The 6,995-nt window shown below is 36.3% G+C and overlaps 1 non-coding gene across 1 annotated transcript; it reads left to right on the top strand.

The window, feature by feature from the left end:
• The first annotated feature begins 6,187 nt into the window (after window positions 1–6,187).
• TRNAP-AGG (transfer RNA proline (anticodon AGG)) lies at window positions 6,188–6,258 on the top strand. Its single transcript has one exon. It is a non-coding gene; the product is annotated as a tRNA-Pro (tRNA).
• Window positions 6,259–6,995: the final 737 nt, after the last annotated feature.

Raw genomic sequence — 6,995 nt, 5'->3', positions numbered from 1 at the left:
AGGGCAACTTAAATTCGTTTTCGGAAAAAAATTTGTTCTGCAAGGATTTATCGGAATGGATTTCCTAGTGTTTCCCAACAATCCCCACTCCCACATCACCCTAGACCTCATGTATTCATATTTTTCTGGAGAAAGGTTCCTTTAGTGACCCAGTTCTCTTCCATTAGACTTAGAGTACAGGACTATGTCCTATATAGAGTTTTAGTGATATGCATTTTACCCTTGACTACAGGGATGTCGCTATGATGCGACCATTTTATACATTTCTTTTATATGCATTGATTCATAGATTAGACATAGATATTAGTTTGCATATTTTTCATGCTATCATTTTTTTCATCTGGTGTTACCACCAGTAGAAGGGTGCACATGCCCTACTGTCACATTTTGATATCGCTCCTAGCATCACTTGGATTTGACATCACTGCAGGTGAAGTTAAACGAGCTAGTAAGTTTGACATGTTAGGACTTAGGAGTTTTTCATTAGTTGGAGTACATATAGATGAGGATGGAATTATATCTTAGAGACGAGGGAACCAACTTTAGCCACCACCAGCCGTAGCTGTCGAGGAGGAGGAGGACGATCTTGACCTAGCCAATCTTCTCCAGCTCCCTCCACCTCCACCTCCTATCACTCTAGAGCAGAGAGTGATCAGACTTGAGGAGTTAGTTCATAGTCTGCATGAGTCTGCCACCTCCTACCATCAGTATATGACTAGTCAGCTAGACAATCAGGAGGAGAGGAGTAGGGCTAGACATTCTGAGCTGATTGACATGTTTAGATCTTGGAGCATGAGTCATCCTCAGCCACCTCCTTAGTAGACCTAGTTTTTATTTTATTTTTGAAGGTACTGGAATTCCGTCCTGTTCAATTTCTCTCAGATAAAAAAATTATACGAGGATAGAACCTTTCCAAGCAACCTACATCGATCAGACATGTGCTTGATCGATCAAGCAAGTTCTTGACCGATCGAAGCACACCTTGATCGAAACATAAGATCGCTGGCCTCTTGTGTTGGTATTCAGGATCTATACAAAGAAAAACTAACTACGCAACGGAATTAATAAATTAGTTACCTTTCTTCTTGAGATTGTATGGATGATTCTTTGTACCCAAAAACCTTTTGATCTTCTGTTGTATTTCTTTCCTCTTTTTGGACGTCGTGTGGGCGACGATCTACCAAGAGAATAACCACTCTTCTCCTTCTTACTTCCAAGTCGCCGGCCACCAAGGGAGAACCAAGAGCTAGGGGCGCCTCTCTTCCTCTCTTTTATTGGGCGTCGGCCCTAGCAAGGAGAGAACCAAGGGGAACCAAGGGCGTCGGCCCTAGCAAGGAGAGAAAACTCTTTGGGTGGCGCTGGCCCTAGGAAGAGAATAGCAAGGGAGAAAATTGTATGTTTAAGCGCCCCTTCTCCTCCTTTTTATAGCCTTGTCGCCGGCCCTAGGGTGTTTAGGAAAAAATAACAGAATTCTGTTTAGGATTAATCAAATTTTGTTAGGATTAATAGAATTATGTTGGGGTGGATGCGAGGCTTTATCTAGAGGCTACAACAGGGACCTAGAGGAGGAATTGATTTAGACCTCCTAATGGGTTTGAGCTTCCTGTGTTCGGCTCGAACACCCAACTCAAGTCCATCAATAATAACTCATACCACTAAAGGGTTATTATTGAACTACCGCACCAATCTCATATTACAATATAAACTCCTTCATATTATGAGTGTATTAATCTCCATGTGTTCAAGATTTCGTGTGTCCATTAATTAAATGAGTTACTGACAACTCAATTAATTAACTTCTAATTTCAAGGGTAGTACCACTCAACTTTATTATCATGTCGGACTAAGTCCACATGTAGAGTTTACATAATAATCTTTTTGAGCTCCTCAAGGGGGCATCATCAGTCTAAATAACTAGGACATAGATTCCTTCTATAATCAACAACACACCATATACATAGCATTATCTCCCAACTCATCAGGCCTATTGATTTAACGAATAAATCTCACCTATTGATAAGTTAAAAAAATAAATACTAAGTATACGTACTTGTTATTATATAGGGATTAAGAGAACGCGCATCCATAATAACAGAGTTATTATAAGAGAATGCGCATCCAGAACAGCCTCAAACGGTCCTACTCAATACACACAAAGTGTACTAGTATAATTTTATAGTCAAGATAAATTAATACCAATTACACTACAATCGTTCCAATAGTTTATCCCAATCCATCTTGGTTGTGAGCTACTATTTATAATTTATAAGGAACTTAAAACATGATCTTCTGTGTAGCACCACACACCATGTTATCTACAATATAAATTAATTGGACAACTGCATTAACATATATAAAGAATATAAAATACAAACATTTAACCAAAGTGATTCTCATTTCAAATTAGATGTTCATATAAAAAGCTAGGCTTATAGTATACATCCCAACAATTTTGACTTGTACTGACTTTGTTGAACATTTTTTTATCTACTAGTATTATAGTTTCCTTTTTCAGTATTTCAGTTATAATTGTTTTAATTAGGGTTGTGCTTGGTAGAATAAGATAAAATTTTCTCAATTTTCAAAAACTCATATTTTCAAATATATTATTACTTAATTTTTTAAAATTATTTTAAAAGTATATTTTAAATTTTTTGAAAAACTTAGTTTCAAAAGTAAGAATGAATTTTTAGCCTTAGTCTAGATTTCTCTCCTTGAAATCATGAACCTATAGATCTAGGTTAAGCATATCACAAAGCACACTAGATGGTCGTGGGGCCGACCGTGTGGGGCCGCTAAGGTGGCAGATTCACCTCTTTGCAGAAAAAGAGATTAAGCATATCACAAAGCACACTAGATAACTTGATTGTGTATTGTGAAACCTAAAATGTTATGAGATGCATATGGTTCTAGCTTAAGTTTCAGATGCTTAAGTTTGTGCATCAAACCAAACTTGGGCTATAAACACAAACTATGGATCAAGTTAAGTGTTCCAATTTAACATAAGCTAACTGGAATGATACATTTAAACTTAACTAACTGGGTCAAACTACTATCCCTTCATAGTTAGCTAAAACCTAAGTTGGGCATGTACCAAAGAGGATATTTTTTCTAAGTATTTTTTATTTATAATATGCTTAGACTCACACCTATATTTTTTATACTTATTTTTAATTAGGTCAAAAATGGAGAGATACATAATTTCAATTTTAAATCAAAATATTTTCTTGAAAATTAAATATCATTTTTCAAAAGTTAAAAAGGACTTGAATAGTTTTGTATTAAGTTGATCAAAACTAAACCATATCAAGTTTAGGGGGAGAAAAATAAAATTTTAAAAATTTATTTTACCCAAGTACAAATTCAAGGGGAGTCCTGGAAATAAGGGAGTTAGAAAATTATTATTAATACATGCTACATCAACATGTTTTATTACTTGCATGAATTAGTTGTTTTCTTTTAATATCAAAATATTTTTTCTTAACTTGAAACTTGAGTTACCATAATAAAAAAGGGAGAGATTGTTGGTGCAGGAAGCACCAGATGATCAAACCTTAATTTTGATAATGACAAGAGGTTCAAGTTAAGTGCGTGATTTTTACTGATGAGCTGATCTAAATGTGCATGTAGTACAGGAAAGCCATAATTGAGGCTAGACACAAGCAAGTCATAGCGGAGAGTAGGCAATGGAAGTTCTAGTGGAGACTAAGCAATAGAAGTCCTGGCTGGAGGCTAGACAGACCTAACTTGGAGGGTTAGGTGGGAAGTCCTGGTCTGGAGGACTAGGTAGGAAGACTTAGTAGATCTAGTGTTCCAGGTGGAAGTCTAGGTAGGTTAGATGAACCAGATGTCTAGTAGTGAAAATTCTGGGGGTCGAGGATCGAGGCAAAGTAGAAGTCCAACAAGTCTGGAGAACTTGGTTAACAATAGGTAAATTCTTTCGAGTGGAGTGGGTAAGGGTGCATTCTCGGTAAGGGAAATAGTAGGCGTTAGTTAGACCGAGGATTTTATTGAAAATCTAAAATCAAGATCAAAACAGTTGTTAAACTATTTAATTTTTCTGTTATATTTTACTTTTGTGCTAACTTGTAATACAGGAAAGAAGGGGCTAGAACTTTGTATTCTGGGCGCCCTTATCTAGATCCAAGCGATCGGACTCCAAGCGCCCAGATAAGGTTCTAGGCGACTGAACGCCAGCGGAATGAGACCAGCGAAACAGTGAAGTGGCAGAGTCTTAGTGGTCGAAACACCTCAGCTTCCAAGCGCCCGAAGTAGTTCCAGGCGCCTCAGATCTAGATAAGGCATTACAGAGTTGTGATTTATCCGGAACCTCCACGTTAGCATAGAAGCACCCAGAAAGGGATACAGACACCTGGAAATGCTGAGTCAGCAGCGTCGATGGTGGATTGGCGGATAGTGTGGAGGCGTCTGAAATGGCTTCCAGGCGCCTGGATACTCTAATAAAAGAGCCTCGAGGGAGACCCCTTGAAGTATCATTCTACACTTAAACGATGACCGTCTGCACGTGAAGAATCAACTAGGAACGTCATTGTAACATTTAAGGTTCATTCCCACTAAATCGGTCTAGCTTTAACTAGGTCAAGCAATTCATACCCACTAAAATAGTCTTGTTTTAACTAGGTCGAGCAAAGCACTCAATATGGACCTAGTTTAATTAAAGTAACCACGATACATGTAGTCAAGCATTATTTCATTCAAGGGGTTTTACCACATAATGTTGTGTCAATTTGTCTTGGTGTAAACCCTTTTAAAATTAAATGGGATGCTAATCTCTTCTGCAAAAGGTGGAATCCGCCACCTTAGCGGCCCTACACGATAAATGGGATGCTAATCTCAATACTTGGTTAGAGTGATTTAAGTATTTAAGCCTTTGGTGATTGATTTATATAGACCTCTTTTTTTTATGAAACCATATGATTTTGAAATTTATTTGAACCATCTTAATGAACTCATGTTCAGCTATCGCTTCTTAGGTTTCATTGTCATCTAGACCTCCTTGTAGTTACTAAAGGAACTTTATTCTTTGGTGGTGGTACTAGGTCTCAAACTTTATTCCAATTGAATTAGGCTAGTTTTTATTGTTATAACCCAATTAGAATTAAGTTGTTCTCCATCTATGGTTATGGCTTCAACTTTGATGTTATAAGATGATTGTGTTGAATTGAGTTTTGACTCATGGTTGGATGATTAGGTTTCAAACACCTAGAGTCGAGTTGCCCAATATTTAGTTAGTGGCTTGAACTTTATTCTGAATTGTGATTTTTTTATTGTTCATATTTTATTCAAGTCTAATTTAATCTTTGCTATTTCTAATTTCCCTTAATTTTTATCAATTTAAAATTTACTAGATTATTCAAATAGATCTTGAAAAACTAAGATTAGCCTATTGTGAATCACATAGATCTAAGTGTAATATTATAGTATAGAGTTGGTTTGATTATATGTGAACTTAGCTAGTTGTCCTTGTTGATAAATATTATAATTTTTATTGTCTTGAATAGGGAGCTAGGTGAACTGATTAAGTATAAAGTGATAACTACTTTGTTAATTCCATTAGTTTCACATTATAATTATCTTGAATTTTAATTAGTTTCGGATTAATCAAATCAATAAAATTTGAGTTGTTCAAATTCAAATTATCATGACTAATTTTTAGATCTAGATCAAGGTCTAGATATTGATTTGGTCAAGGTTTTGATTGATCAAATCAAGGTTCTTGTTGATTTTTACTTAACATCTCACCCATTCTAAGTTATCAAACAAGTTGATCCTATGGGTTCTTTGTGAGATGATCTTTAATTTTACTTGTTTAGAATTAGGTTGAGTTTTGAAACTAATTTAACCTTGGGTTAGATTTAAATTTAACTATCAGACAATTAAATACATATTTCAAAAATTGACTTTCAAGTCGTGGCAAGGTAAGGACCTTCTTGGATATCAAAGCAACGATCACTTCCTAGACAAAATCATTTTAAGAAATGGTATATTTGACCTTCTTCTTGAAAATCCTGGTCTAACTAATTTAGGATGTGGCGAGGTAGCATTGGTTAGTTTCTTTCGACTGAGTGCACTAAGTAGGATACTCCTTGCCTAACCTAAATATACTTATATTAGGCCTCCCTAATTTACTATTATCTTGCCGCATCCTGTTTATCTTTTATCACTTGGGCATTTGGTCTAGTGGTATGATTCTCGCTTAGGGTGCGAGGGTCCCGAGTTCAATTCTCGGAATGCCCCTTCAACATTTAAATGTTTTTGTCCCCAGGGCAATGGTGTCACGGTAGGATATCCAGGTTGTCACTCAGGCACCTGCGGTTCAATCCCCAGCTACGGCGTATTTGTAGGAATTTTCCTCCAAATGGGGAGCACAATCAAAGGATGCTAGGCGTCTGGGTTGGTTGCGTGCACTTCTCGATTTACCCTGGTGGCCGGTGTAAAATTTCCGTGGGGCCGAGCCGGTCACCCCTAGAGATAGTCAATAAGGCTAACTAGGATTTATCATTTTTTTTAAAAGTATCAATTTAACTTTTTCCTATCAAATTAACTCTTTTCTAATTTAAGCAGAAACTACAACATGCATAATAAAAGCAATAAATCAAGTAATCATGCAATTTATCTAATTATGAAAATGATTTTTCTATTGGCTCCCTTGGATTATATCCTTAATAAGGTCTATCCAAGTAATGGATTTGACCCTTGGGATTCTAATATTGGGTTAGTCCTACTTGATTAATCAAACTTGATTTAGGGGCTCATGCTTGGACTCATTTTCTAGCGATTTGATTAACTAAAGAAAAGGATGATTTAAATTAAATCTTAGCTTTGCATCCTAATCCAGATCTATTGTATACTGCTCTTTGATTTTCAAATATCCCGTCAAGGTACTTGGAACCGTGAGTTGTTCCAATGATCCTTTTGGTTCTTCAACTCGACTTTTCAAGAGGAAATTCTCTTCCTTAAGCTTTTTAACTTGA

This window comes from Curcuma longa, chromosome 12, assembly GCF_044706935.1.
Source record: "Curcuma longa cultivar G26 ecotype Majalengka, Jawa Barat chromosome 12, ITB_CL_G26_1.1, whole genome shotgun sequence".
Lineage (NCBI taxonomy): Eukaryota > Viridiplantae > Streptophyta > Magnoliopsida > Zingiberales > Zingiberaceae > Curcuma > Curcuma longa.
The sequence above is the reverse complement of the archived record's forward strand: the minus strand, read 5'-3'. Positions and strand labels throughout refer to the sequence as shown.